The 7761-nt window shown below is 39.2% G+C and overlaps 1 pseudogene; it reads right to left on the bottom strand.

The window, feature by feature from the left end:
- Positions 1-2063: 2063 nt before the first annotated feature.
- On the bottom strand, positions 2064-2839 carry LOC142150835 (putative ATP-dependent RNA helicase DHX37; annotated as a pseudogene).
- Between the last annotated feature and the right edge of the window lie 4922 nt (positions 2840-7761).

Below are 7761 nucleotides of genomic sequence, written 5' to 3'. Positions count from 1 at the left end.
TGTGCAATAATAAATGAAGTGGGGAGTTCTGGAGCAGAGCATTTCCTATCTGTTGGAAGAGGTTATGTTGGAGGGTATGCACGCTAGCTATCTACATGCTATTAATGCCTATTATGATGAATACGATTCATAAAAAGAGAAATCCCTATCTGTGTATTTGAAGGATTATGCAGATTCCAACCAGCGACTTGTGTCCAAATAAATGAAATTCTGAATATTCCAGATGCTCCCTGCCTTCCTGTGTTGTTTAGCAGTAAACACTTGATGATGCTCTGGAATTGATCTTCAGAGAGCTGAGTTTACTTTTCATTTTCTGAGATAAAATGCTAAGTGATCACTAGGCAATATGCATTCTCACAGACATTCAGGTTATTTTAATATCTGCTTGTACACGCTGTTGCTTCATCAAGATGTAGAAAAGTAGAAATCCGAACATTTAACTTGCCGAAACTATGTTTCATTGTTTTCAATTTCCAGACTGGTTGAATAACCCATGGGTCATAGTCAAATAATTAAAGATTAATTACCTGGGAAACGGTGAAGATTTAAATTGGTTAAAGGGCTTCAACACTAATTTTGCATTATAGCCAATTGTCAAAGTAAACTATTATACATTAGAACGCTATACCCCTCCTACTGTCTTCATTGTAAAACAATCACATTCCATTTACTTGCATCACTTACTCTACATCGCCACTTCTAAAATTCTACTTTGATCACCGTGATAGCCATTTCTAATTCAGCAAACAAGTTTGAAAAAGTACATGTGGTTAGCCATGTCTTTTGTCCAATTATGTATAGTCTTCCCTATGTCAGAACACTCCCTCCTTCTTTCAGTTTTCCTGCAGCTCAAGCAGAGTCAAATACTGTGGCAGTATAATATGCAATAGAGAAGTGGAAGTTGCTCAATAAAATTATAGGTTCACAGCAGGTGCTTGAAAGGGTGGAGTTATCCAGCAAGGAACAAATGCAGAGAAAAATCCCCCAGCACACTGCTATAATCAGCAAAGGAGTTGCTATTTCTATTTGTATATAAAAATGCAGAAATCTCAGTTGCACACATGTACAAATGTATGATAAGCCACCTACCACTTCACGGTTCTTCTGCTAATAGGGTGGTCCTAACTCTAAACAATGAGAGTCCCTATTTTTGTGCCATACATATATGTGTTTTTAAATTGAGAGCTAACTTACCAAGACACTTCTCCTACTGTCTTCATTGTAAAACAATCAAAATTCCATTTACTTACATCACTTACTATACATCACCACTTCTACATTTCCACTTTACCCATCATTTTGTAGCATCAGTAAAACTTTATTGGTGATATATGTACTTCATGGGGGTAGCACATTTATGGAAGCAGAGAAACATTGGGTCTCCATTATAGCTACATGTACCCTTATGATAACAAATATCAAAGCATAAGGACAAACAAGAAATTAAACCAAACCTGGTTGGTCCATTGGTTATTGGTAGGAAAAACTTAGTGTCCTTTGATAAATGACACTGCTGTGTAAATGCACTATGCTCCCTCATGCTAGACGTATGACCTTATTACCTGTATGTAGTCAAGATGGCCAGGGAAGCTCTCACAATTTAATTTATTTTTGCTAAGCATGCATAATACTAGAAACCAATTATACAAGTGATTGTGTTATGAAACTGTGGCTATATCATCATCAACATTTATTTATATAGCGCTACTAATTACGCAGCGCTGTACAGAGAACTCACTCACATCAGTCCCTGCCCCATTGGGGCTTACACTCTAAATTCCCTAACACACAGACACACAGACTAGGGTCAATTTGTTAGCAGCCAATTAACCTACCAGTATGTTTTTGGAATGTGGGAGGAAACCGGAGCACCCGGAGGAAACCCACGCAAACACGAGGAGAACATACAAACTCCTCACAGACAAGGCTATGGTCGGGAATTGAACTCATGACCCCAGTGCTGTAAGGCAGAAGTGCTAACCACAACGCCACCGTGCTGCCCCACATGAGCTTATGGCTGGTTGTTACTTTGACCATCCTTGTAACTGCAAAAGCACCGGCAATTACACTTTCTGAATCATAAGCATTGTTTTTTTTTTTTCTGGAGACGATTTCTGTGCGGCCGGTTCTTTAATATTCACTTGCTTGGACTCTGTTTGTATGTTATGTGCAGTATTAGTCTCTAAAGCCTGCACAGCAGAGGTGTCATTATCCACGCCTTCTCCCTGCTCCTTCTCAACTGCATCATCCTCATCTTCTTCACCAGAACTATCAGAGGACACAACACCATCCGACTCATCACTGGCCTCTTCTGCCTCAGATTTTCGCCGGCGCTTCTTGTTAATTCCACTGATGCTGCTTATGCGCCCCAGTCCTCGGTTATTGGTATCTTCTATTGTTCGTTTAATACTGTACAATTGATCTCCTGTACCCAATTTGGAGGTTGTATATAACAGGCTCAGCTCTTTCTCTGAAGCCTGCACATCACTCAGTTTACTGAGCATGTCTGCTCTCTGGCTCTTTTTTTCTTTCTGTTCCAGTATCTTCTGCAGGACTTTCTTCTGTTCGACTTAATGTTTTTTTAGTAGAAACACCATCGCTAATTTTTTTCCATTTGGATTTTTTGGATGCCAACATTAGAGGATTGCTTTCATCCAGTCCTTTTAATTGTTCCGCCCCTTCTAGTTCGACCTGCACATGTTGCTTGGGTTCTGAGGATGTGTCTTCTGTGGACTGCACTTGTTGTCTGGCTTTCCAGTTATGCCTCTTTCTCATTCTATCCATAGCGATATTAGTCAAGCTCACTGACACTTATAAAGAATCTCAATCTAGGCATGAAACACACATATAAGCATTGTTTTAAGACATCATTGTATAGAACTTCCCTGGGAATTAAGAACCTGGAAAGTGGCATATCTACTAACCATCCCTTACTGGTACTTCATAATGAAAGAGAAAGTGTAACCTGAAACATACATACAAGCAGATATGGGAGACAAGGAGGAGGAGGGTCACAAGAGATAAAATCGCTCAATTAAAAGAGGAAACAAGTCATACACAAAACATGAGTTGGATAGAAATAATTGGGCAACAGAAGATAAGGAAGATTGGATTGAGATTGAAATAAAAGAGGCAACGAGAGACAACCAAAGAGCAAGCAATAATCAAGGGGCAGATTTTGGAGGACACATGGAAAAACAGGCAGTGTGAGTAAAACTTATCTGAAAGTGACTGTTATGAACTTGCCCTTAGAATTGCCCTTATCCAAGATGGCCGGGACTGTCTCATGAAGATTCCATTTTGGATCTCTGTTATAAACTTGCCCTTTCAATAGCCCTTATCTAGGATGGCTAGGATTGTCTCATGAAGATTCCATCTTGGATCTCATTTCCTGTTTGGGTCTAGAAAAGGCACTTCCTGTTTTGAAACGTTTGCTTGAGTATTGTGTTTGTATCTGAACTTGATGGTTCCACAGAACCTTGCTCTCTCTTGTGATTTGGAATACAATTGCTTGATGTTTCTACCAGACCTTTATCTGTCTTGAGACTGTGGATTCCACTTGTTGGATACTTGAGATTTATATATATATAAAAATAAATCCTGTTTACTACAGATTTACCTGGCTATTGGGTTCCGTTTGTGATACCAGAAGTGTGAAAGTGACATTTGTGGGGAAATATCAGGATGTGCTGGGTCAAATGTTATCACCTAGTCTGGGCTAGTTTAGTCAAGGCTCTGTTCTCAAATGACATCTTGGCTCACATAACTGGTTCCAGAGGTGCTTTTAAGAAGAGATGCTCACTGACCCCCGTGTTTTGGTTTTGGATCTGGATTACCTTCGGGTTTTGGTTTTGGTTATGGCAAAACCACCCTTGCTTGTTTTGGATTTGGTTTTGTTTGGTTTTGTTTTGCAATTTTGTTTAAAAATCAATTTTTTTGGGCATAAAATAACCGAATTTAGTGCTCCACCTGTTTCTTGGATAAGTAATGTAATTGTAAAGCTAATAAATTATGAAAAAAACAGTTTAATTCCTGGTAGGCCGCCATTAATTCTACATACAAACCAGATTGTCTTCCTCTCCATCTATGCATATTGGCAATGCAGCCATCGTCTTTGGGTGTATATTACACCCTACACTTATAGTTAAATATATAAAGAAATGGACAAAGGCAGTTTGGTTTCTGTCTCTATAGGCCCCCCTCCACTTGTTGAAAATACAAAAAAATCCGTCGTTATAGATTGTACAATATAAATTCAAATGGACAAAGGCAGTTTCTCTCACTCCTCTTGACCTTTCTTATTCCCTTTTCATACTCTTCATGTTGATATATTAGTAGAGATGAGCGCACTCGGATTTCGTGAATCCGAGCCCACCCGAACCTTGCGGATCCGAGTCGGATCCAAGATAGATCCGGGTATTGGCGCCAAATGCAAAACTGAAAACGAGGCTCCGAGTCATAATCCCACTGTCGGATCTCGCGATACTCTGAACCTATAAATTTCCCGCTAGTCGCCGCCATCTTCACTCGGGCATTGATCAGGGTAGAGGGAGGGTGTGTTAGGTTAGGTGGTCCTCTGTCCTGCTAGATCTCGTGCTGTGCTGTTTAGTTCTGTGCTGTGCTGTGCTGTTTAGTTCTGTGCTGTGCTGTTTAGTGCTGTGCTGTGCTGAGTGCTGTGCTGTGCTGTGTTTAGTGCTGTGCTGTGCTGTGCTGTGTTCTGCAGTATCAGTCCAGTGGTGCTGTGTCCTGTGCTCTGTCCTGCTGAGTTCAGTGGTGCTGCTGGGTCCTGTGCTGTGTCCTGTTCAGTCCAGTGGTGCTGTGTCCTGTGCTCTGTGCTTCTAAGGGCATAGTTATTTCCCCATTATTCCCAAGTTTTTAAAAAATAAAAAAAAAGTTATAAAAAAAAAAAAAAAAAAAAAAAAAGTAATTATAACCAAATTTGCAAAACCAATCCAGCAGTATAAGTCCATTGGTACTGCAATATTACCAAGTTCACACATTCTGCAGTATCTTGTGCTACATATAATGGAGACCAAAAATTTGGAGGATAAAGTAGGGAAAGATCAAGACCCACTTCCTCCTAATGCTGAAGCTGCTGCCACTAGTCATGACATAGACGATGAAATGCCATCAACGTCGTCTGCCAAGGCCGATGCCCAATCTCCTAGTAGAGGGCATGTAAAATCAAAAAAGCCCAAGTTCAGTAAAAGTAGCAAAAAGAGAAACTTAAAATCATCTGAGGAGAAACGTAAAGTTGCCAATATGCAATTTACGACACGCAGTGGCAAGGAACGGATTAGGCCCTGGCCCGTGTTCATGACTAGTGGTTCAGCTTCACACAACGATCTAAGCCCTCCTCCCCCCCCCCCCTACAAAAAATTTAAGAGATTTATGCTGTCAGCAACAACACAGCAAATAACTCTGCCTTCTAAAGAGAAATTATCACAAATCCCCAAGGCGAGTCCAAAGGTGTTGGTGGTTGTGAAGCCTGACCTTCCCATCACTGTACGGGAAGAGGTGGCTCCTTCCACCATTTGCAGCACGCCCTCTGCATATGCTGGAAGGATCACCCGCAGTCCAGTTACAGATTTGGCTAATGAAGGTGTCAATGTTGTACATCGGGATGAGGATATTGATGTAGCTGGCGCTGAGGAGGATGTTGATGATTATGATGCAGACAGATACCAAATTGCCTTTCTCAATTTCTATTTATATTCTAGAGTATTTAACGGCTGAATAGTTTTCTATTTTACTCCTAGTGGAGAGGGGATCTGATGCAGACAATTCATTGTTAATTATTTATTAGTAATAATAGTTTATTACTAATTATAGAAAAATGTATAAAATGATTATATACAGCGCCTCATGAATTGCAGCAAAAAAGTAACCTTCAAAAAACCGTACAGATGTTTTTGAATAATTATAACAAAAATTAGAAAGAAGGAAACTTTCTGCGCTATCCGTTCCCACTCTAACATATAAATCAATATCTTCCTTTTTTAGATAATGTTGATTGCCATATAAAACGTAAAAATTTCACAACTTCAGGATATCCTATCCTCGCAATTAGAAATAGACTTACAATAAGTATAAGCCTGTGTAATTATAGAAATCCAAATAATCACTATTTGTGCAGTACCAAAAAAGAGGAACTGCCATTTCTATTACTAACTTTTTTCTTTCTATATTAAAAAAATAAATAACTGCCATTTATATTACTAGGTTAATTCTTTGTGCAGTCACAAAAAAGAGGAAGTGCGCCCTTAACAGTTAACAGCTATGTTGGTTTTAGACGTCCATCCGGTGTCCGCCATCTGTTTTGTTTAATTGAGCCCAGTTGAATTTTTTTTAAATTATATTGTGGCCCCGGTACCAAATTGGGTACCGGGGCCACTCCACTACGCAGTCAAGATACTTGTTTGGTGGAATTCAGATCAATTGTTTTTTTTTTATATTGTGGGGACCAACTATGTTTAGATTAGTACGCCAAAGTTCCCTGAGTGCAAATGTGGTTGAAGACCGTAACAGTTAACATGTATGTTGGTTTTTTGGAAGTCCATCCGGTGTCCGTCCATCTGTTTTGTGGAAATGAGACCAGTTGAAGGTTTTTTTAATTATATTGTGGGGACCACTCCACTACGCAGTCCAGGTACATTTATTGCTGCGAATCATACAAGTTCAGGGTTTTCTTATTATATATATTGTGGTGACCCACTCCTCTACGCAGTCCAGATACATTTATTGCTGCGAATCATACAAGTTCAGGGTTTTTAATATATATTGTGGTGAACCACTCCTCTACGCAGTCCAGATACATTTATTGGTGCGAATCATACAAGTTGATGGTTTTCTTATTATATATATTGTGGTGACCCACTCCTCTACGCAGTCCAGATACATTTATTGCTGCGAATCATACAAGTTCAGGGTTTTTAATATATATTATTGTGGTGACCCACTCCTCTACGCAGTCCAGGTACATTTATTGGTGCGAATCATACAAGTTGATGGTTTTCTTATTATATATATTGTGGTGACCCACTCCTCTACGCAGTCCAGATACATTTATTGCTGCGAATCATACAAGTTCAGGGTTTTTAATATATATTGTGGTGACCCACTCCTCTACGCAGTCCAGGTACATTTATTGGTGCGAATCATACCAGTTGATGGTTTTCTTATTATATTTATTGTGGTGACTCACTCCTCTACGCAGTCCAGGTACTTTATTCGGTGCGATTCATACCAGTTGATGGTTTTCTTATTATATTGTGGGGACCACTCCACTACGCAGTCCAGAAAGATACCTTGTTGCAACGTTTTGGACTAATAACTATATTTTGAGGTGTTCAGAATACACTGTAAATTAGTGGAAATGCTTGTTATTGAATGTTATTGAGGTTAATAATAGCGTAGGAGTGAAAATAAGCCCAAAAACTTGATTTTTAAACTTTTTATGTTTTTTTCAAAAAAAATCCGAATCCAAAACCTTAAATCCGAACCGAGACCTTTCGTCAAGTGTTTTGCGAGACAAATCCGAACCCCAAAAATAATGAAAATTCAGATCCAAAATACAAAACACGAGACCTCAAAAGTCGCCGGTGCACATCCCTATATATTAGGCATGCTCTATGTTGATTTGCTGTATCAAAATGTTAGTTTCTTGGCTTTAAAAATAAATAATGAATTTTAAAAAATGTTACACAGTGGAAATCTACTATATGAAATCTAGTATATGAATACTGTTGTATATTGCACAGG

Source organism: Mixophyes fleayi, chromosome 4, assembly GCF_038048845.1.
Source record: "Mixophyes fleayi isolate aMixFle1 chromosome 4, aMixFle1.hap1, whole genome shotgun sequence".
Taxonomy (NCBI): Eukaryota; Metazoa; Chordata; class Amphibia; order Anura; family Limnodynastidae; genus Mixophyes; species Mixophyes fleayi.
This window is presented reverse-complemented; position numbering and strand designations above follow the sequence as displayed.